Genomic DNA, 23021 nt, shown 5'->3' on the forward strand with positions numbered 1-23021 from the left:
AAGCGGACTGGCTAGTCAGAGGGGGGTCCTTCACTGGCCCACCCTATACCCTCTCAAAGGCTTTACTCTGGATAGGCAGGACAGGTCTTAAGGCTTTGCACTTTCAGCAAGGAATGACACTTCTGCTTGTTGGACTTCTCCAATGTTTTGGCACCTTTACTTACTGAATCCTAATTATGGACATAGTGAAAATGTGGTTTTCCCTACTCTGGATTTGAATCTGGATCTAATCGCCATCTCGAGTGCCTGAGTTTTTACAGCCATAACTCAACGCATGGACGTCTTTGGTTTCGCGAAGATGGCAAAGCTGTCAGGGTGAGTGTGTGTACTGTACTGGGACAACGGAAACTAAGCGGGCGCGCGGGGAGGGGTTGAGGGTGGCGGAGGTTGTCTCTGCATAGGAACAAGGAGTGTGTGACCAATGAGCGAGCAGTCTGTTGTGCCTGGGAGCCGAGTGTGGATTGCAAAACGAGCAGTGATTCAGGACTCAGGCCACGGCTTTGTGGCTGATCCAAAAAGTTCTGAGAGAGAGAGCTGAGCGACTGTGTTTGGCCAGAGAGTTAGATAAGTTGCAAGAGAGAGTTTGACATAGAGAGAGTAAGATAAAGACTAAGGGGAAGGGAAGGTGTGTGAACTAGAGAAGAGTCATAATTTAGGTGAGTGAGAAAGGACAGAAAGCAGACATGGAGATGATGTACCAGAGAGCTACAGAGGGAGGAGGAAAGGAAGAACAGAGTAACATCAAGATAAAGCAAGGTAAGTAAAGTGACCAGAAGCAGAAAGAGGAGGAGGCCCAACAGGGAATGTGAAAATGATAGTGAGGGGTGGTGAGATATGGAGGGAGGGATAGAGAGAGAGAAGAAACTCACTATCAATGAGAATTGAATTGAAACAGAGGAGGTTCAATAAGTAGAATGTTGTTGTAATGATGAATAGCTCAGAACACAATTCTTCCTGATCTCTGTGACTTTACACTCCAGTCACCCTGCTTCTAGTCCACACACACACACACACACACACACACACACACACACACACACACACACACACACACACACACACACACACACACACACACACACACACACACACACACACACACACACACACACACACACACACACACACACACACAGTGCCACACACAGTGCCTGTAGCACAACACACACACACACACACACACACACACACACACACACACACACACACACACACACACACACACACACACACACACACACACACACACACACACACACACACACACACACACACACACACACACACACACGCACACACATGCAAACAGAGCATGTAGCACACACAAACACTGTAACACAATCACACACACAGACGTTGGGATGATCCCTCCCCTTGAGTGGGGTCGCAACACTAAACCCACTAAACATGGCTCAAAACAAATCTTTTAAACCTCAGCACACAGAGAGAGAACTGCAGCTGGAATGAATCATTCTCTCTCTTGTAAAGTAGTGGGAGTGTGCGGCGTAGCTCGGCACCTAAAGTTTGTAGAGACCCGGGATCTTCTGGGTTCCTTCGAGGGATTACTTTAAGAGAGATTAGGCAGCTCATTGGAACTAGTTGGTGCTGTTATTGGCTGGAAAAGTTTCAAACAGGGGTCATCGATGCTTATTGATGTCTTTGTATTGTTTCCAGGGGCACCACTTTCACTAGGGACGGGGGGGCACATTCTGAAATTGCATTTTTGTTCCCCCCCAGTTTTATCATTGGAATGTGATTTTTAAAAAGCGATGCAACGGTGTGCTTTAGGACCATGAGGATGGCTCTGAGCAGTCGGGTAGAGACTGTTTGGAGTGTTTATCCGACTGGAAGGAATATATATACACTACCAGTCAAAATGTTGGACACACTTACTCATTCCAGGGTTTATCTTTATTTGTACTATTTCCTACATTGTAGAATAATAGTGAAGATATCAAAACTATGAAATAACATCATGTAGTAACTCAAAAAGTGTTAAACAAATCAAAATATATTTCACATTTGAGATTCTTCAAAGTAGCCACCCTTTGCCTTGATGACAGCTTTGCACACTCTTGGCATTCTCTCAACCAGCTTAAACTGGAATGCTTTTCCAACAGTCAAATCAAATGTATTTATATAGCCCTTCGTACATCAGCTGATATCTCAAAGTGCTGTACAGAAACCCAGCCTAAATCCCCAAACAGCAAGCAATGCAGGTATAGAAGCACGGTGGCTAGGAAAAACTCCCTAGAAAGGCCAAAACCTAGGAAGAAACCTAGAGAGGAACCAGGCTATGTGGGGTGGCCAGTCCTCTTCTGGCTGTGCCGGGTGGAGATTATAACAGAACATGGCCAAGATGTTCAAATGTTCATAAATGACCAGCATGGTCAAATAATAATAATCACAGGCAGAACAGTTGAAACTGGAGCAGCAGCACGGCCAGATGGACTGGGGACAGCAAGGAGTCATCATGTCAGGTAGTCCAGAGGCATGGTCCTAGGGCTCAGGTCCTCCGAGAGAGAGAAAGAAAGAGAGAATTAGAGAGAGCATACTTAAATTCACACAGGACACCGGATAGGACCGGAGAAGTACTCCAGATATAACAAACTGACCCTAGCCCCCCGACACATAAACTACTGCAGCATAAATACTGGAGGCTGGGACAGGAGGGGTCAGGAGACACTGTGGCCCCATCCGATGACACCCCCGGACAGGGCCAAACAGGAAGGATATAACCCCACCCACTTTGCCAAAGCACAGCCCCCACACCACTAGAGGGATATCTTTAACCACCAACTTACCATCCTGAGACAAGGCCGAGAATAGCCCACAAAGATCTCCGCCACGGCACAACCCAAGGGGGGGCGCCAACCCAGACAGAAAGATCACATCAGTGACTCAACCCACTCAAGTGACGCACCCCTCCTAGGGACGGTATGAAAGAGCCCTAGTAAGCCAGTGACTCAGCCCCTGTAATAGGGTTAGAGGCAGAGAATCCCAGTGGAAAGAGGAGAACCGGCCAGGCAGAGACAGCAAGGGCGGTTCGTTGCTCCAGAGCCTTTCCGTTCACCTTCACACTCCTGGGCCAGACTACACTCAATCACATGACCCGCTGAAGAGATGAGTCTTCGGTAAAGACTTAAAAGTTGAGACCGAGTTTGCGTCTCTCACATGGGTAGGCAGACCATTCCATAAAAATGGAGCTCTATGGGAGAAAGCCCTGCCTCCAGCTGTTTGCTTAGAAATTCTAGGGACAATAAGGAGACCTGCGTCTTGTGACCGTAGCGTACGTATGAATGTATGACAGGACCAAATCAGAGAGATAGGTAGGAGCAAGCCCATGTAATGCTTTGTAGGTGAGCAGTAAAACCTTGAAATCAGCCTTGACAGTCTTGAAGGAGTTCCAACAAATGATGAGCCCTTTTTGGCTGCTTTTCCTTCACTCTGTGGTCCAACTCATCCAAAACCATCTCAATTGTGGAGTCCAAGTAATCTGATGCAGTACCATCACTCTCCTTCTTGTTCAAATAACCCTTACACAGCCTGGGGGTGTGTTGGGTCATTGTCCTGTTAAAAAACAAATGATAGTCCCACTAAGTGCAAACCAGATGGTATGGCGTATCGCTGCAGAATGCTGTGGTAGCCATGCTGGTTAAGTGCACCTTGAATTCTCAGGTCAGGTTTTGCTGGTTTCATCGATGAAATATCACAACGATAATTTCGAGTTTTACCGCCACAGTCGACTGTTGAATTTTTCTATGAATCTGCTGTTTCTCAGAGCAAGGTGCAAGGTGCAAGCAGCGGCACACATATGTTTGAATATAGAAATCAGAGAGGCAGCCAGCTGGGAGAAACCAATCGGTCAGCACAGGCAGACCAGCCAGAACGGGCTCTCCATGCGAACCCTTAAAGTTGCACGATTTTCTTGATTTGAGTCGCAATAATCCTCACCGCGGCACACATGACCCCCGCTTCATTCAACTGGATGAAATCGCTGCAGCATGTCTCCCTCTGTCCGTGTGTCTTTCAGTCAGTCAGGTCAGAGGAAAGCGAGAGAGAGAAAGGAAGGACAAACAAGTATAGAGGAACAAATAGATACACAACAGGGATCCACAATGCGTTGTATTATGAAAGAAAAGATTGAGGGATATTAAGTGGAGATTGTTGCTCGTGGAGCTCTGAGTCGGGACACTGTAAAGACACCCACATGTTGTGTGGGTAGTTAGTGTTGATTATGTAGAGTCTACGTAAGGGATAATCAACGAGGGGCTATGAGTTCTATGGAAAATAATGAACGACGTCAGAGATCTTTTGTAACTAAACCAAGATAGACCACAGCTTGTCGTTTCCAATGTGAACAAATGAATCATAGTGGGCAGAGCCTAGCACGCGCTAGTGATATGCTAATGACACGTTCTAGTATACATCTGCATATTTCCATCAGGGAACGCCTACTCTGTGAAGTGTGTGTGTGCAATAACTCAATTTGCCTTTGCACTCAATCTAAACAGTGCATTTTTTTGTTTTACTTTTGCAAAGGGTAAAGTCCACTCTGTTCATAATAACAAATTATAGTTTTGGGAATAGAAAAATGTATTTAGATCAAATGTTTAATTGATGCGAACATTTACAGAATGACTGCCAATATCCATCTCATTCCATCTTCTCCCACTGCCCGCCAGTGGGCTTCCTCTCACTACCATGCTTGGTAGTGGGTGGAAACACCACCCGGATGCTTCCCATTTATACATCCAGGGAAATATCTTTCTCTCTGTTCTATCTGTGCAACACAGTCTCACAATCAATTCGTGCATATATATGTACAAAATGCATTTCAGCAAATTTTGTGCGTTTTTCTGGCTTAATTCGTGAGAAAAGACATGAATTTATGTGCTTCTTTTAATTTGTGCGAAAAGACACAAATTTAACCAGTAGGCTACACACAAGCCTTTTCAACAACCATATAGACGCAATAGTTTATATTTAATTTTTGTTCTTAAACTCGATGTAGGCTCAGGCAAAATCCCTTGAGTTGCGCACCTTATGCAGGTTTGGTCCTCGGTTGGTTGCCATGTGTCCATATCGAGTGGTGTGGTCATGATGTCTAGGTCCGCTTGTCAACGGATGTGGAAAGCATAGTGCAACCTAGGAGTTTGGTTTCTAGTTTTGAGTCGGTTGATCCACTTCCATCTCTGACACGTGGAAACTGGAGGGGGGAAGGGAGGGGGTGCACTCCACACATATGCGAGTAGGCTGGAGGGGTCCAGGCGCGGCCGGCCGAAGTTGTGGGCCCCATGGTTGCCCACTTGTAGATTGACCCATTGTTTGGGTTAAAGAGTCGTCTGTCCGTAGGGTGGGGGGTGGGGGTTAGGGTTAGGTCCAGTTGGAGTTAGGGTTAGGTATAGTTAGTAGAATGGTTAAGGTTAGGGTTAAGGTTAGGGTAAGGTATAGTCGCGTATATGGTTGTTGCAAAGGCTTGTGTGCCTACTGGTTAAATTTATGTCTTTTCGTACGAATTAAGTAGCACATAAATTAGTGTATTTTCTAACTAATTGAACCACACAAAAATGCACAAAAACGCACAAAATCTGCTGAAATAAATGTTGTACATATATGCGCAAATTGGATGTGAGGCTGGGCTGATCTGTGACAACGTGGAAGGTGTGTCCTTCCATGGAGTTGCATTATTCTATTATTCTTCCAGAGAACACAGAGCTCTGAGTTGATTATCCATTTTATACCATTGCTATAATTGAACACAATTGTCTCTGGCAACCGAACCGATAGAACGAACAACCATCCGGCTTGGGTAGCAACCCTAGATTTGTATCGGGACTATATCTTGTCGAAAGATGAAATAGTATGAATAAATTAATACAAAATAATGTTTTCAATTAAAATATGTCAATCAATATTTGAATATGGTGGTAACCAATTGTATAAAAGTGATAACGCCCTTGAAGATTGTTTGGAGGACATATTGGCACGGTTTACTGGCCCTCGATGGCTTCTGAGGCATTATCATTTCAATAATGCACGCTCTAAAAGGCCTATTCAAGCCAATAAGAAATGTTATTATCTGTTCAATTGTTGTTGTTTTTTTTGCCTTTGCCAAAAAAACAAGAAGGAAACTCATCATCAAGCTTTGATTATTTGAATCAGCTGTGTGGTGCTAGGGCAAAAACCAAAACGTGTACCGAAACCCTGGTGTAAGTTATATGTTTGTAAGAAGATACTTGCAATAGAAAATGGCTACTGGGCTTTTGGTGGTTTTCGCAATATGTTGAAATTAAGGTATTGTAATTAGCTGTTCAATTGTTGTTGTTTTTTTCCTTTGCCAAGCAACAAGAAGGAAACTCAGGTTTGAATCTCCCACCCACCTTCCGGTGATGTAGAGCTACAAATAGCAACACATTTGTCAGCCTTCTCTGACAAATCATGATCTCGTGGGGGTGGAGCTCCAACGCATTGATTGAAACTAGAAAGTCATCTTCAGCCAGGAAATGAAGTCCACTGTACGGAACCAATCAGTTTGCTTGTTTTGTTTTTAACGGAAGCAACATTAGTCACGGCAGAAGCCACCAAGTCTTAAACCTCTTGTCAGATGTGGTGTCGAAGAGACAAATACAGCAGAGGAAGAGACTACTTTTTGAAAACAATAGCCTGTATAGACAGAGGATTAATCATACAGTAGCATTTCTAACTTCTGGTTACACTGAAGAGACCAAGCACATCCTTTCGTCTCATCTCCCCTCCTCTCCTCCATTTTTATCACCAGCTTCCCCCAGATCAATTATGGAAATAAAGAAAAGCAAACAACCTTTTTTTTGCTTTCAATTTCATTTCTAGCTCACGCTGCTCTGGCAGGAAAATAAATGAGCTTTCGGGGAGAGTGCGCTGGCTAACCACTTACATGGTGATTCGCACCAAGCAAATGAACGGAATAGAACTGAACTTTGGGTCCCAAGTCCTCTGGTTACTTTTAGATGTTTGTCCATTTTGGTGTTTTTTTAGGCCTTGTTTTGACAACAGTTTCTGTCAAAGTAATTGTCCGATTTCTGGCTAAACTTAACATGCTCTTCGGGTAGTGCCTTTTAGCAGATGCTATTTCCAGCTGCTCTCTGTTTTACTTTCCATGCATTTGTGCAGTGGAGTGTGGAGGGGAGAATGCAGTGTTTATGCTCCTGAGCACTGATCAACTTAGAGTTATCCTGTTTGGAAAATCTAGAGTGTTTTTAACGTTGACCGTCACATTTCAATTGGGTGTTTTCCAATTAAGTGGGTGCTATCATTTTCTACGTTAGATTACAACCACAGCCTTCAGTTCTGAGGATATTCAGAGGTAGTGGCTTTAAAAATATAGAACTTCTTGTTTTAGAGTACATAGAAAATGCTTCTCTGAGTGGTGGGCAAAAGTAAGATATATAAATAAGCCTCTATGTTTGAAGAGAGACAATCCTCTTTAAGGGACATATTGGCACTGTGCTCAACCAACCTGGCCTCAGGGCAATTTGTAAGATTTAGTACGTACATTTCTTTCATCCATTGAGTATGATACTGTACATTACATTAAGTTACTCTATGAATTAAATAGTGGTCGTACACTATGATACATTGCTTTCCATCCGTATAGAATGACATATTACGTTAAGTTACACTATGAATGAAATAGTGGTCGTACAATAGGATACGAATTCGAGAAATTATAGTATCATACGTCTTACCCGGTCGTACAATATCATAGGAATTGGATTATGTAACGTATTATACATTTAGGGACATATGCTATTATACCTCTTTCTTTGAGACCAGGCTGCTTGTTGCGCTGTAACAACAAGGGAAAATTCAGAGGAGAATTTACATTGCTGGTAAGGAGAACTAACAACAAAAGTTAGGAGAATGTACGTAGCAGATTAGGTGAATTGGGTTCAAGTTTGGGGAAGGGTTAGCAAAAATGGTACAGTTCCCCTCTAACAAGCAACCTTTGGTTTGCTAGACGATTCCTGTAGTCCCTTAGAGGACTGGCCCGAACTTCCGTATCTCTTTCCCGTCCAAATAAAATATTGAAATATTGATCATTTATTTGACCAAGACACACGACGACAGAAAGACTCATCAATCTCAGTTAAAGCATCCGAGAGAGCGAAACAGCGCCGCTCGTTCTCAGTATGTGTTGACCATGAATCCGATGCTTTCTGGACCAAAATAGTATGACATGTCATACTATTTCTGTCCAGACAGCATCAGATATATGGGCTACATACACTGCTCAAAAAATATAGGGAACACTAAAATAACACATCCTAGATCTGAATGAATGAAATATTCTTATTAAATACTTTTTTCTTTACATAGTTGAATGTGCTGACAACAAAATCACACAAAAATGATCAATGGAAATCAAATTTATCAACCCATGGAGGTCTGGATTTGGAGTCACACTCAAAATTAAAGTGGAAAACCACACTACAGGCTGATCCAACTTTCATGTAATGTCCTTAAAACAAGTCAAAATGAGGCTCAGTAGTGTGTGTGGCCTCCACGTGCCTTTATGACCTCCCTACAATGCCTGGGCATGCTCCTGATGAGGTGGCAGATGGTCTCCTGAGGGATCTCCTCTCAGACCTGGACTAAAGCATCCACCAAGTCCTGGACAGACTGTGGTGCAATGTGGCGTTGGTGGATGGAGCGAGACATGATGTCCCAGATGTGCTCAATTGGATTCAGGTCTGGGGAACGGGCGGGCCAGTCCATAGCATCAATACCTTCCTCTTGCAGGAACTGCTGACACACTCCAGCCACATGAGGTCTAGCATTGTCTTGCATTAGGAGGAACCCAGGGTCAACCGCACCAGCATATGGCCTCACAAGGGGTCTGAGGATCTCATCTCGGTACCTAATGGCAGTCAGGCTACTTCTGGCGAGCACATGGAGGGCTGTGCGGCCCCCCAAAGAAATGCCACCCCACACCATGACTAACCCACCGCCAAACCGGTCATGCTGGAGGATGTTGCAGGCAGCAGAACGTTCTCCACTGCGTCGTCAGACTGTCACGTCTGTCACATGTGCTTAGTGTGAACCTGCTTTCATCTGTGAAGAGCACAGGGCACCAGTGGCGAATTTGCCAATCTTGGTGTTCTCTGGCAAATGCCAAACGTCCTGCACGGTGTTGGGCTGTAAGCACAACCCCCACCTGTGGACATCGGGCCCTCGTACCACCCTCATGGAGTCTGTTTCTGACCGTTTGAGCAGACACATGCACATTTGTGGCCTGCTGGAGGTCATTTTGCAGGGCTCTGGCAGTGCTCCTCCTTGCACAAAGGCGGAGGTAGCTGTCCTGCTGCTGGGTTGTTGCCCTCCTACGGCCTCCTCCACGTCTCCTGATGTACTGGCCTGTCTCCTGGTAGCGCCTCCATGCTCTGGACACTACGCTGACAGACACAGCAAACCTTCTTGCCCACGCTCGCATTGATGTGCCATCCTGGATGAGCTGCACTACCTGAGCCACTTGTGTGGGTTGTAGACTCTGTCTCATGCTACCACTAGAGTGAAAGCACCGCCAGCATAAAAGTGACCAAAACATCAGTCAGGAAGCATAGGAACTGAGAAGTGGTCTGTGGTTATCACCTGCAGAACCACTCCTTTATTGGGGGTGTCTTGCTAATTGCTTATAATTTCCACCTGTTGTCTATTCCATTTGCACAACAGCATGTGAAATGTATTGTCAATCAGTGTTGCTTCCTAAGTGGACAGTTTGATTTCACAGAAGTGTGATTGACTTGGAGTTACATTGTGTTGTTTAAGTGTTCCCTTCATTTTTTTGAGCAGTGTATTTACAGTGGGGCAAAAAAGTATTTAGTCAGCCACCAATTGTGCAAGTTCTCCCACTTAAAAAGATGAGAGAGGCCTGTAATTTTCATCATAGGTACACTTCAACTATGACAGACAAAATGAGAGAAATAAAATCCAGAAAATCACATTGTAGGATTTTTAATGAATTTATTTGCAAATTATGGTGGAAAATAAGTATTTGGTCAATAACAAAAGTTTATCTCAATACTTTGTTATATACCCTTTGTTGGAAATGCTCTCATTTATTTAGCTTCCAATTGATCACAGTGTATCAATGTGTCCATATGGCAGAGGCTAGTGTTCTCATAGTTTAATTTTAACTTTTAGATTTATATCATTTTACTTCAGATTTTGATGATTAACCACGTGACAATGATTTTTAGAACCTAAAACGTTATTAATGAAAGTAAACTGTTTCACGAAAATGTGCACATAAAAAAGTTCATAACTCTCATTCAGATCGGTAGAAATTCTAGGTTAAATTGTGAGCTTTTCCAAACTTCTAACTCAGGAGCTGCCTACGGTCTTTATTATAACACCCATTTAAAAAAAATGTGTGAATGCGCAAGCACGTGCACACATAGCAGTTTTGGTGAAAAATGACTGGCCCTCATATTGAAAACAAAAGCTCGTTCATCTGATTCTTTCTGGCTTCGGGTCTGCGCGGACTTTCGTTTCTGTCATTTATCTTGTTTCTGTAACCATACTGTTCTTAATGTAACGTAACATATCATACTTAATGGAGGTACACACATTTACGTACTAACACACACACACACATATCCCCTGTCTCTTTGCTGAATAACAGTAGTGGAACAAGTACTCAATTGTCATACTTAATACGAAATGACTCAAGTAAAAGTGAAAGTCACACAGTAATATACTACTTGAGTCAAGTCTAAAAGTGTCTGGTTTTAAATGTGCTGAAGTACAGTGACGGGAAAACTCACTTGTCATGTTTTTTAACTCAGCAAAAAAAGAAACGTCCCATTTTCAGGACTCTGTTTTTCAAAGATAATTCATTAAAATCCCCAAACATCACAGAACTTCATTGTAAAGGGTTTAAACACTATTTCCCATGCTTTTTCAATGAACCATAAAAAAATAGTGAACATGCACCTGTGGAATGGTCATTAAGACACTAACAGCTGACAGACGGTAGGCAATTAAGGTCACAGTTGAAACCTTGAAACACTTGGGACACGAAAGAGGCCTTTCTACTGACTGAAAAACACCAAAAGAAAGATGCCCAAGGTCCCTGCTCATCTGCGTGAACATGCCTTAGGCATGCTGCAAAGAGGGATGAGGACTACAGATGTGGCCAGGGCAATAAATTTCAATGTCCGTACTGTGAGACGCCTAAGACAGCGCTACAGGGAGACAGGACGGACAGCTGATCGTCCTCGCAGTGGAAGACCACGTGTAACAACACCTGCACAGGATCGGTACATCCAAACATCACACCTGCGGGACAGGTACAGGATGGAACGCACAATCCCTCCATCAGTGCTCAGACTGTCCGCAATAGGCTGAGAGAGGCTGGACTGAGGGCTTGTAGACTTGTTGTAAGGCAGGTCTTCACCAGACATCACCGGCAACAACGTTGCCTATGGGCACAAACCCACCGTCGCTAGACAGGACTGGCAAAAAGTGCTCTTCACTGACGAGTCTTGGTTTTGTCTCACCAGGGGTGATGGTCGGATTCGTGTTTATCGTCGAAGGAATGAGCTTTATACCGAGGCCTGTACACTGGAGCAGGATCGATTTGGAGGTGGAGGGACCGTCATGGTCTGGGGTGGTGTGCCACAGCATCATCGGACTGAGCTTGTCATTGCAGGCAATCTCAACACTGCGTTTCAGGGAAGACATCCTCCTCCCTCATGTGGTCCCCTCTAGGTGTATCTCTAGGAGACAGAACGCATCTCATTCCTGAGCGGTATGACAGCTGCGTGGTCCCATGGTGTTTATACTTGCCTACTATTGTTTGTACAGATGAACGTGGTACCTTCAGGCATTTGGAAATTGCACCCAAGGATGAACCAGACTTGTGGTCTACAAAAAAAAATTGAGGTCTTGGCTGATTCCTTTTGGTTTTCCCATGATGTTAAGCAAAGAGGTATTGCGTTTGAAGGTAGGCCTTGAAATATATCCACAGGTACACCTATTGACTCCAATGTCAATTAGCCTATCAGAAGCTTCTAAAGCCATGACATAATTTCCTGGAATTTTCCAAGCTGTGTAAAGGCACAATCAATTTAGTGTATGTAAACTTCTGACCCACTGGAATTGAGATAGTGAAATAATCTGTCTGTAAACAATTGATTCCTACAGAAGAACAATGTGACAATTTTTCAATGTTAAGATAAAACTATTTTGTGTACCACAGGTGTCTCATGGTTGACAAATAATTCACCATACCCATAACTTCCAACAATAATAATTTCAAAAATACTTTCATTGCAGTTCATTTTTAGAATGTAGAACAGTTTCTCCAGTGATGTGTTTGTGGAAGAACAGCATGTGACATTTTGCATGACTCTAGTAAGATGTCCTTTAACACCCGTTTTAAGTACTTTCAAGTACAGATGCCCTTCATGTAAATAACTTAAATGCAGTATGTTATTCATTCATTTGTATGGAGGTTCAGTTAAAAAGGTGGTCTATCAACTTTAGCACTGAGGACTTCTCTTTAATGTAGTCATGAAATCTTAGTCTCATTTAAAATGAAGCCCTCAATGTGAACATACCATAGAACTACAAAAATACATTTCAATCATAACAAGCACAACTTTTACATATCAAATATGGATCAATGTGATGTGCCAATATGCATGTCCATTATGCAGGTCCCTAAGGTCAATATTACAAAACCATTCTCTTCGCGGTCAACACTATGATCAGCAATTAAGTTGTGAATTGTGTTAAACCCACGCTAAAGGCAAGAAATGTCCTGTACCGAGGTGACAGCAGTAAATAAGTATTAACTGCTTAGAGTTCATGCTAAATGTGGTGACAGAGAGATGTACTGTATATTGTAATGAATAAAGGGAATCAAGATCAAATGAATATTCACATATTGTATGTGATGACTTATTCGTTTTTAATTCATTCAGATTAAGGTTCAAATGATCACACAAAATAATTCAACAGAACACATTGTCTACACTAGGAACAGCATCTTAAAATTAAATCAATTCAATATATTGCGCTGGTTCAAATCATACACAAATTGATTCACATAGAACACACCTACAATACATTTAATTTCTGACAATAGGGGTGACATGTCTTCTGAAATGTATTCAGATTCAACATACTATACAGGTTCAGGGGATCATAAACTCACAGAAAAAACAGTTAATTATGTAGCTTGGTTTAAACAAATGATTCACTCTGCAGTGATTTATAAAAAGAGCGTGCAGCAGTTGGCAAGTAGTTGAGCATGGTCATCAGATCTTGGTACTTGTTTTTTTTTGATGGGCAGAGGACTCTCATATGCTCTAGGGTAGTGGCTTGCAAAATAGAGAGGTTGAGGTTAGGGGTGTACATCACCCCCTGTAGATCCACAGAAATGACATGGTAGTCAGCATTGGCTTTAGCCCACTCAGTCACTTTGAAGCCGTGTGTAGGCCTTTTCGATGGTGCAACTCACTTTCAACTGCAATCTTCATTTTTTCCTCTTCAGATGTTGCTGCTGACATCTTTAGTGAAGGCGTCACATTTGCCGCAGGTGTCACTCCTGGGTTGGCTGAAATTGAGACTCTGCCGTTTGAAAATGTCCTTAAAAAGACAGAATTTTGCAGATGTGGTATTCTTTGTAGAGTCAGTACAGTCGCAACAAATTCCGATCAGGGCTGAGGTGTTCTGTGTACATCCCCCTTCATCCGAGAGTAGTGATTCTGGGTTCTTGGGAGAGATCTAATGTGCTCCTTGATGCCCTCTTTTCACTGTAGCATGTATCCGATGTGGCCTGTAAGGAGACAACAAGATGTTAAGCTACTATTCTCTCAATGGTCTAGGGACCTGCCTTAGAGTGCAACTGTCGCTATAACCGGGGGTACAAATCCCGGTCACGCCATTGCAGTTTGTGGCCGGGGGTCCTGTAGGGCAGCGAGAATTAGGCCAGTGCTGTCTGATGGGAGGGGGAAGGTAGTCGGCACTCAGTCCTCAATGCTAAGGTTGTACTTGGACAGCTTAGTTACCAACATTTTTATATTTGTTTCAGAATTTGCTATTCATCCATTCGATACTCTGTTAATGTTTAGTAGATTGTTTAGAGCACTGCAATAGTGAAACAATCCAGGCTGGAATCCATAGCGCATTACCGATTACTATGCTTCCCTCTTCTAAAGGAGACCTAGCCTCAGTAGCCTGATCTGGAGACCCTGTATCCTCACCTGCCTCAGCTTGAACTCCTAACTTTTCCTGAACAACCTGACCAAAACAATTACATTTCAATTAGCAGGTTCTTAAACGAGTACAGAGAATACTACGTTTGTAATTGATATTCATATAGACATTAATTCATATTTTCACTTGCCTGAAGATGGCTGTTGGTTAGCTGGAACGCAGACATGAAAGTGACCTTGCACACATTCAATCTCTGGCCTGCTTGCTGTACATGGTATTTGAAGGTTTGTTTCCGTCGTTTGTATCCTCAGGTTTACGTCTCCGGTTCACCTCATGCTGCAATAAAAAAAATGACAATGATAAATTCAGAATTTAACATACTGTAGCACATTCAGGGTATTGCGTGATCAGGACCTCCATCTTTCACACACACCCAACCTATACACAGAATGAGTTTGTATTGCACCATTGTGCAACACTGCACTTTTAGAGTTAACGTTAATGCACGTATCATTACTGTCAAAGTTAAACTATGCAAGTGTTCAAGATAGCTTTTATAATGATAGGCGTTTTGTCTTATTTCTAACCTGGAGAGAATCAACGCTTGTTGAAACAGTGTAGAAACTGTTGAAAAGATGCAGCCTGCGCTCATCAGTCAACTTTCCGAACTCCTTTCTGCACGTCGTGGAACACGCTCTTCCCTGCAGGATACAGTTTAACTAGCTAGCTACTGTAGCCATGTCGAATCATCCGGTAGATGGAGAAAAAGTAGCTAGCTATGTTACCTCTATAAATCTACCAATAACATTTGTAACGATAATGTATAAAATAGCAGCCAACGAACTTCAGCTAATATGTTCTCTATAGTTAGAAATTAGACAACCCAGAACACACATGTTAGTTATTGTACTCTATAGCTAGCTAGCTTGATATATGGTTCTTCCACATACCTCTTTTGGACAGCGTTTCAGTTTTTTTCTTGACCCTTACGATTTGTATAGGGTTTTCCCGCAATATCTTCCTTCGCCAGTCTTTCCATTCTTGTAGTTTCCTGTTTCCTTCCCACATTTCGGGGATTTTCATCAGCAACAGTAAAGTTGTGCGGTTGTCCGTCCATTCGGAGTGGTGCACAAAAACTGTTATTCCACGAGAGCCTATATTTAAATTTAAAATTATTTTTAATTAGCGCGTGGAAAGCTTGTGAAACCAGTTCACTATAGAAAAGGGGTATCCAATAATGATTTTATGTATAGCTTTTTTTTATTTTATGTTTAATGTCACATATGGTTCCTCGTCTGTAGAATTCAATTGTTGGAAAAATGACTTGTCATTGTCACGTTCGTTGTATGGAGGAGAACAAGGCGCAGCGTGGTAAGCGTACATACTTCTTTATTTAACGAATGAACCGTGACGGAAATAAGAGTGGTGCAGACAGGCAACTAAACATAGAATAAGAACCCACAAATACCCTAGACAAATGGCTACCTAAATATGGTCCTCAATCAGAGACAACATAGACAGCTGCCTCTGATTGGGAACCAATTCAGGCCACCATAGACCTACATATACCTAGACTACAAAACCCCGTAGATATACACAACACCCTAGACAATTCAAAAACGAACATACGCACCATAGTCACACCCTGACCTGACCAAAATAATAAAGAACACAAAGATAACTAAGGTCAGGGCGTGACAGTCATGCACAAAGTAGATGTCCTAACCGACTTGCCAAAACTATAGTTTGTTAACAAGAAACTGGTAGAGTGGTTGAAATGACTCCAACCTAAGTGTATGTAAACTTCCGACTTCAACTGTATTTGTCATGTATTTAGTGATGCTTGTTCTGTGGGGTTTGTGCTCCAGTGTTTTGATAATGCAGATGTTGCATTCATCTGTGTTTAACACTGGCGAACGTGATGCACCCCAATCCCACCACAAAATCTGTGTGTATGTTCTCAAGCTGCTACCATCAGCTGGGGCTTTTGTCAACCAGAATCTGCACAGATCTCTTAATGATCGCTTAACGAGACTTGTGTTTCCTAATTGCTTAAGAAAGTCTAAGAACCCAATCTGGCAACCCGGAGCATTTATTAAAATGGGTGAATCTCAAAACAAGCTTTTATGAGCCATTTAGAAGATCTAGGTCTACAGCACATGACTACAATATAAGCGCTTCCTTTTCCATATGTGTGGGATATGTTTCGTCAGTTTTCATACTGAAATGAATCATAATATCCTAAGTGCCAGCCTGGCTATCATGCCAACTCCCTGCCACTCATTGGCATGCCAAACATGTTAGCACAAACAGGTCTGGGACCAGGTCTAGGCTAGAATCATACTGTCTGGAATGTGTTCTATTTAATCCCAACATCAGTTTGGGCAGAAAAGAGAACATTTACAAAAACATCTTGTTCTGCAACTTATAATATATCAATTAAGTAAACAATGTAATCTATACAAATCATGTAATAATATAATATAATAATATATGCCATTTAGCAGACGCTTTTATCCAAAGCGACTTACACATTGTACTACTAACATTGTCCAACACTTCCTTTGGCTGCATTTCCTTCCAGTTCTCCGCTGCCAATGACTGGAACGAATTGCAAAAATCACTGAAGCTGGAGTCTTATGTCTCCCTCTCTAACTTTAAGCATCAGCTGTAGCTTACCGATCACTGTACCTGTACACAGCCAATCTGTAAATAGCACACCCAACTACCTCATCCCCATATTGTTACTTATCCTCTTGCTCTTTTGCAGCCCAGTATCTCTACTTGCACATCATCATCTGCACATCTATCACTCCAGTGTTAATGCTAAATTGTAATTATTTCGCCTCCATGGTCTATTTATTGCCTTTACCTCCCTGCCCTTCTACATTTGCACACACTGTACAGAGAATTTTCTATTGTGTTATTGACTGTACATTTGTTTATGTGTAACTCTGTGTTGTTGTTTTTGTCGCACTGCTTTGCTTTACCTTGGTCAGGTCGCAGTTGTAAATGAGAACTTGTTCTCAACTGGCCTACCTGGTTAAACAAAGGTGAAATAAATCAAATTAAAATAAAATCATAGAAATGATCAGGTTATCTCAGGATTACCAGCACATTGAAGTGGGAGGAGAACAATAATGTGAGAAATAGCTGGATTAAATTATTTTCCATCAACAACAAAAATGACAGCGATTATTTCTCTCTAATCTGTGGATTTGAAATATCCCTCTTGAATGACCTTTGTGTGATTCAGAATTAACACGGCCGTTGCAAACTATCACAGATGCATGTGACCTAGCTCTATGAATCACTTTGTTAATGAGTGAGGTGTGTGTCAGCTGGCCAAATAAAGGGCCAAGTAATTAGCTATAATGCAATGTCATAACTTTATGTTAATGTTTTCTTTAAATGAAGGATGATACAAGTTGAAATATTCAATGGACAGGTGCCTCTAGATTATAGGAAGTCAAGCCAAATACCCTAGTAGAATATTTCCTTTCCACATCTTTCAGTACTCAAGGACACCCCTTGAAGAGGGCATTTGCCCATTTGATCATTGTTTGAAGGACTAGGACAAACAATATAGAGAGAGCACAACTAAACACACACACTTGCCATAAGACTAAAGGCAAAGGATCAGCTCCCTAGGGAACCACACTTCAGAACAGAATCTCAAAGGGTTCAGAGCCAGCCTTTGAGTCTTGAACTGAGTACTGATAGTCTCCCTCCCTCCCTCTGTGTGAGTGAGTCTTACTGGCTGGCTGGTGGAGCCAACTTAGGGTGTGCTGTCCTTACTGTTCTACTGCAGAGGGTCATGCTGTACTGTGCAGTGCTGTGGGCTGTCTGCCAGACCATGTGCCAGAGTTAAAACATCAACCCCCACTACTACCACCATTACCACCAGCAGGCTCTATGGCAGCCTCCTACAGCGTGCACACCCCCAGGACCCTCTCTCTCTCTTTGTGTTTCCTGCTACTGTCACTCAGGGACAGGATGGAGGGACATGGCTTTGTTTTGTTCTGCCTTTCATGTTCTTCTCCTTCTGATCTCTGCTCCCTTGAAGCGCAGTGTGATAGGTGTGGGGATGTCAAAACATGTTATGTCATTTATAGTAAGATCAGAGCAATCAGCATCGATGGAGGTGTGTGTGTGTGTGTGCACGTGTGCAATATACACACACTTGACTTGATGTGACTGTAAACTACACGTAAACGAAGGAGAATCGTGGCGACACCTAGAGAATGTAGCTGATAGCTGTAACTGTATCATTGCATTCGTTACTGAGTATCAAGACTGTTCATTTACCCAATTAACATACATCATTATATATAGCAGAGCCACGAATGAATAGCAATCAGATTAAGAGCATGGGGAAGCCTTTGGGAACCGTAGCATAACATGGTCTGTGTATGCCGGCAAGGAGGCCAAAAGTCTCAGGGGCTATGTGTGTGTGTGTGTGAGTGAGAGAGAGAGTCACTAAGTGACAGTGAAGAAAGAGATTTTGCAGGCTTTGTCATTCCAGCAACGTGCTTCTTGACCTTCCATTTTAGTAAATTGCTGCATCAAGGCGATTGCATTGAGTGCGGTTTCAGTAGGGTGGATGGATTGAGCACTAGTGCTGTCCATGGTGCTGAACAATTCAGGGCTACTGGTGCTGCTGAATGGAAACCTAAACCCCTTGTTTTACATTGTGGAACATCATGCTTTTCCCATACTCTAACGCAATGAACTCTTAATGAATAGCAATTAACTCTGAGAAACAAAATCCCAATAAAACTGCAAGGTTATCCACTTAAAATGCACATTTTTGACAACTCAAAAGCTTCCATACATTGCATTTTAACGACAGCTGCCTCTGCGAAACGCCTGCAGTTTTTATGTGGTCCTCAGCATTCCCTCGTCTAGGCCTATGGTGTATCCTCCCTGGACAAAATGTTCAGAGCAGAGCATGGGTTGTGGTATGGCCGGGTTACATGAAACATCGCTGTGAGAGCTGAAGCATGTTGTCATCTTCAGAAAGCCATGCTATATTAATAGGGAGCACATTGAGGGCATCCTTTAAAGACATGTAGGGATGTTTCATTTATGACTCTCTGAAGCACCACAGACCGAATTGGGAGGGGAGAGGAATCTCTAGTAGGCTGCTGGTGGTGGAGAAAAAAAAGTTCATGGGATGCCTTGACTCACAGCACTCGGATGGAGATGAAGTCAAGATCATAGATTGACAATGTGTAGAACTTGCATTGTACGTTGCCGACGGCGGCTATATCGGTGGGGCTATTAGTATCTCTAGCCTGACTGATTTTATACCACATTCTGACCACATGACCTGTGAAGATGTACGCCGTCTAGGTAGAATTTAAAGTCCTCTCCATTCTGCCATGTCTATTTATACGGTTTGGAGCAGAGTGCAGAAGTGATAAAATGGCTCCTGGCAGAGTGTTTTAGTCATCCACAGGGAACGTTGTAGAACCACATAGGGACACACTGATGCTCTCTAGCCACTGCCTTTGTGTCTGTTTCTATAATTCATGGCAGGGAACCAAACCTCTACACACTTTAGATGGAAGATCCCCAGATGGAGGGAGAGTAGGTTGTTGGGGGGAAAAAAGCCTTAAATACACTCAGGATCACTTTAGCCTTTGCTCTCTGCAACTGTAGAACTCTCGCCGAACAAGGGAGGCCTTTTAGCCAATAAATAATGAAAAACGGCTATATTGTGAAAATATGCTGTAAAGAAACACAACATAGAGTTTTCTCAAACGTTAATGTTTCCTGTCCCCAAAAGTGCTAATTTTGGTTCCTTAAGAGACCGAGGTCGAGACTCGTCTCAATTGTATGACTGAGGTGCTCTCTTGTCGTTGAATATTTCTATGCCCTCCACCCAGTCTTGGGGCGAAGGGGGTATTAGCCTAGTTATTCCTTTGAGTGTAAAAAGAGAGGCAGGGCCCGGGGAGGGAGATTGTAGCATCTCTTTTTGGCATTGTGCTAATGGAGACTAAAACATCATGGAAAAGCTATTAACTTGTGTGTTGCTGGCTGAATGTCTGGGTAGAGGTCTAGGTGGTGGGGGAGAAAGAGAAAGGGGTTTTAGCCAGGGCTCTCTCTCTCTCTCTCTCTCTCTCTCTCTCTCTCTCTCTCTCTCTCTCTCTCTCTCTCTCTCTCTCTCTCTCTCTCTCTCTCTCTCTCGCTCTCTCTCTCTCGGTCTAGCCTCTTTACCCCTGCTTGCTGGAGCATGGTGAGTGAGGAGCCGTCCAAGCTGAACATACTGCTGTGTGAAGTGTGACGAAAGCCTGCTAGCACTAACGGCATGAGGTCTCCTCAGCCATCAGAGCTTGACAAGAATGCGATCCTCTGAACCAAGCACTAATTGCTCTGACGATCATAGCTGGCGGTGGTTCCACAGAATAGTCCACAACTAGATGGGTATTTGAGGATGGGAGCACTCAGGAAAAAGAAAATGGCTTTTGACACACTTCTTGCTTGAAGAATAGGACAAATCTAGATTCCATCCTCGCGAAAAACCTTTCTTCTCCAACAGAGATAGTTTTAGACATGTTTTGGGGAAAGCTGGAGACTGTGCGTGGTCCTTTTCAAAGCACGTAGGTTAGACATAGCGAAGATATTTCGCTGAGCAATGCTTGCACAATGAGTAAACTGTCCAGAGACCAGAATACGTGTTACCTCCCAATGCTCACACACACACACACACACACACACACACACACACACACACACACACACACACACACACACACACACACACACACACACACACACACACACACACACACACACACACACACACACATCCAGTGCAGGGAGATTGTGTAATTTGCCACTGTAGGCCATTGTTTGTTTCAAGTGTTTTACGGACCTGATCAAAAGAAGGGGAAATCAAGGGAAGTAAGGTGTAACCAAGCAATAGGATGTAAGACTTCATTCAGGAGGCTATGACCATCATACAACAGACTATGTGTCATCATGAGACTGGCTGTCATTCACAGCTAGGCATTAGGCTAGAAGCCCAGATCTTTAAACAACTTTAGGAATTGATTCGATTCACCATCATTCTGTTCAGAATGGCCAAGAGATAATTGTTCTGTTTTTTGAATTTGTTGCTCGTTTTTAGTTCTTTGGGACCTTTTGGAGTTGAATCCGAATGATTGATTCAAGGCCTTGAGTGGTTCTATCTTTGGGGGGGGGGGGGGGTTGCAGCAAAAGCTTTTCAGAAAATACCAATTCTACCTCTGAAAGGTAAAGTGCTTTTCGATTTCCTTGAAAAGTGTTGCTACATGGCCCACGTTTCATATTGATTACAGGCTTCGTGGTTGAATGGTTGCTTTATTTATTCATGCAAAGTACAGCCGCTCTGTTTTATGATGATGATGGTGATGATGTTAATCATTGAACTGATCATTTGAATCTTTTATTATCATAGTCTTCTCCTCTTTTTTAATCCCTCCCACAACTTTTCCTTCCTGCAAAAACAATGAGCGTATTTGCACTGAGACAACAGGGTTCCCACATCAATACCCTTTCCCTTTCCCTTCCGTACATCAACTGTTTTTGAGGAACAGTCTCCCCCTTCTGCTCCCTGCTAGTCTATGACATCAGATCTCTAGTGGAATGGCATTTTTCATACACTCCCTCTCCTCCTCTTCTTCCTATAAATCCTCTTACTACACACACACACAGACACACACAGACACACAGACAGTGGTGGATTTGTTTTGGCTCTGATGAGGAGGATTAGGAGATGAAGGCCCCAGCTCTGAATCCGCCACAGCAGTTTGATTTAGAGTTTAGACCAAATGCCTCTTCAACACAATGAGACACACGCTGAGACACAAGCATGTCGACCGACTGCATGGCTGGCTCTCTGAAACCCACCCCCACGATGGGATAATGGGGGTGATATTGTCCCACTGATCGCTTAAGCATTATATTTTTTGAGGGCTATTTAAGTATCAGCTGATTTAAAATCCACGCTAAATTGTTTTCACTGGGGTTTTGTGTCCGTAAAGAAAGGCTACTGATAATAAAAACATGTTTTCTGATCTTGTCTTGATTGTTATGTTGCCTTAACACGTTGTACAGCAGACACCAATGCAGCGTGGAGGCTGGAAGGCTAAAGTGAGACCGAACACACTGTGACACATCAATCTGTGGGTGTTTGTCACCTACTGTGTGTTCCTGACATTGACGTCCTCCCTGTTCCATCGTGCCCTGGCTTGGCGTTGTCGTTGCACTGTCACATCAATGGTATTTCTACCTCACGGTTTCAAAGTCAACTGGAGAGTGTTAGTCTCGAGGCCAATATTTTGTATGTGAAACAAAAATCAACAGATGGTGTCTATTGTATGTGCTGTATGATTTGGCCCTGTGAAGGGTTGAGAGTGGCAATGATACGTTTTGACTCTAGGCACACTCTATGCAAAAGCTTGTCCAAGCGAGGGTGCCAATTTTAGTGCTGTTGATACAAAACCAATTTCACGGATCTCTGGCATTAGTTTGAAGCCCGTTGTGCTTTGACGTCTCGATTTTGCGTCATTCATTTCCTTTACAGTGAGCCGTCCGACGGTCGTCTCGTGGTTCTCTAACCGTCTCATGCCTTCACACTCTTGACACAATTTCGTGGCAGGACTTGGCTACAGTGGCTATGTAATGACTGTAGCAGCCAATTATGTAGATATCCAACTCGAAGGACCATGAAAAAAGAATGTCCCATAGTCCAGTAGTGGGTAGGCAGCGAGAAAGGTGCTGCTCATAGCAACATCACAAATTAATAAGACATCCATACCGATCATCCT

At 43.0% G+C, this 23021-nt stretch overlaps 1 protein-coding gene across 1 annotated transcript in view; it reads left to right on the plus strand.

Annotated features, from left to right (window-relative positions):
- Positions 1–23021, plus strand: part of LOC124010697 (FERM and PDZ domain-containing protein 4-like) — a 64701-nt gene that overhangs the window by 23380 nt on the left and 18300 nt on the right. The gene's annotated exons all lie outside the window — the stretch shown is intronic.

The sequence above is a fragment of the Oncorhynchus gorbuscha genome, linkage group LG23, assembly GCF_021184085.1.
Source record: "Oncorhynchus gorbuscha isolate QuinsamMale2020 ecotype Even-year linkage group LG23, OgorEven_v1.0, whole genome shotgun sequence".
NCBI classification, from domain to species: domain Eukaryota; kingdom Metazoa; phylum Chordata; class Actinopteri; order Salmoniformes; family Salmonidae; genus Oncorhynchus; species Oncorhynchus gorbuscha.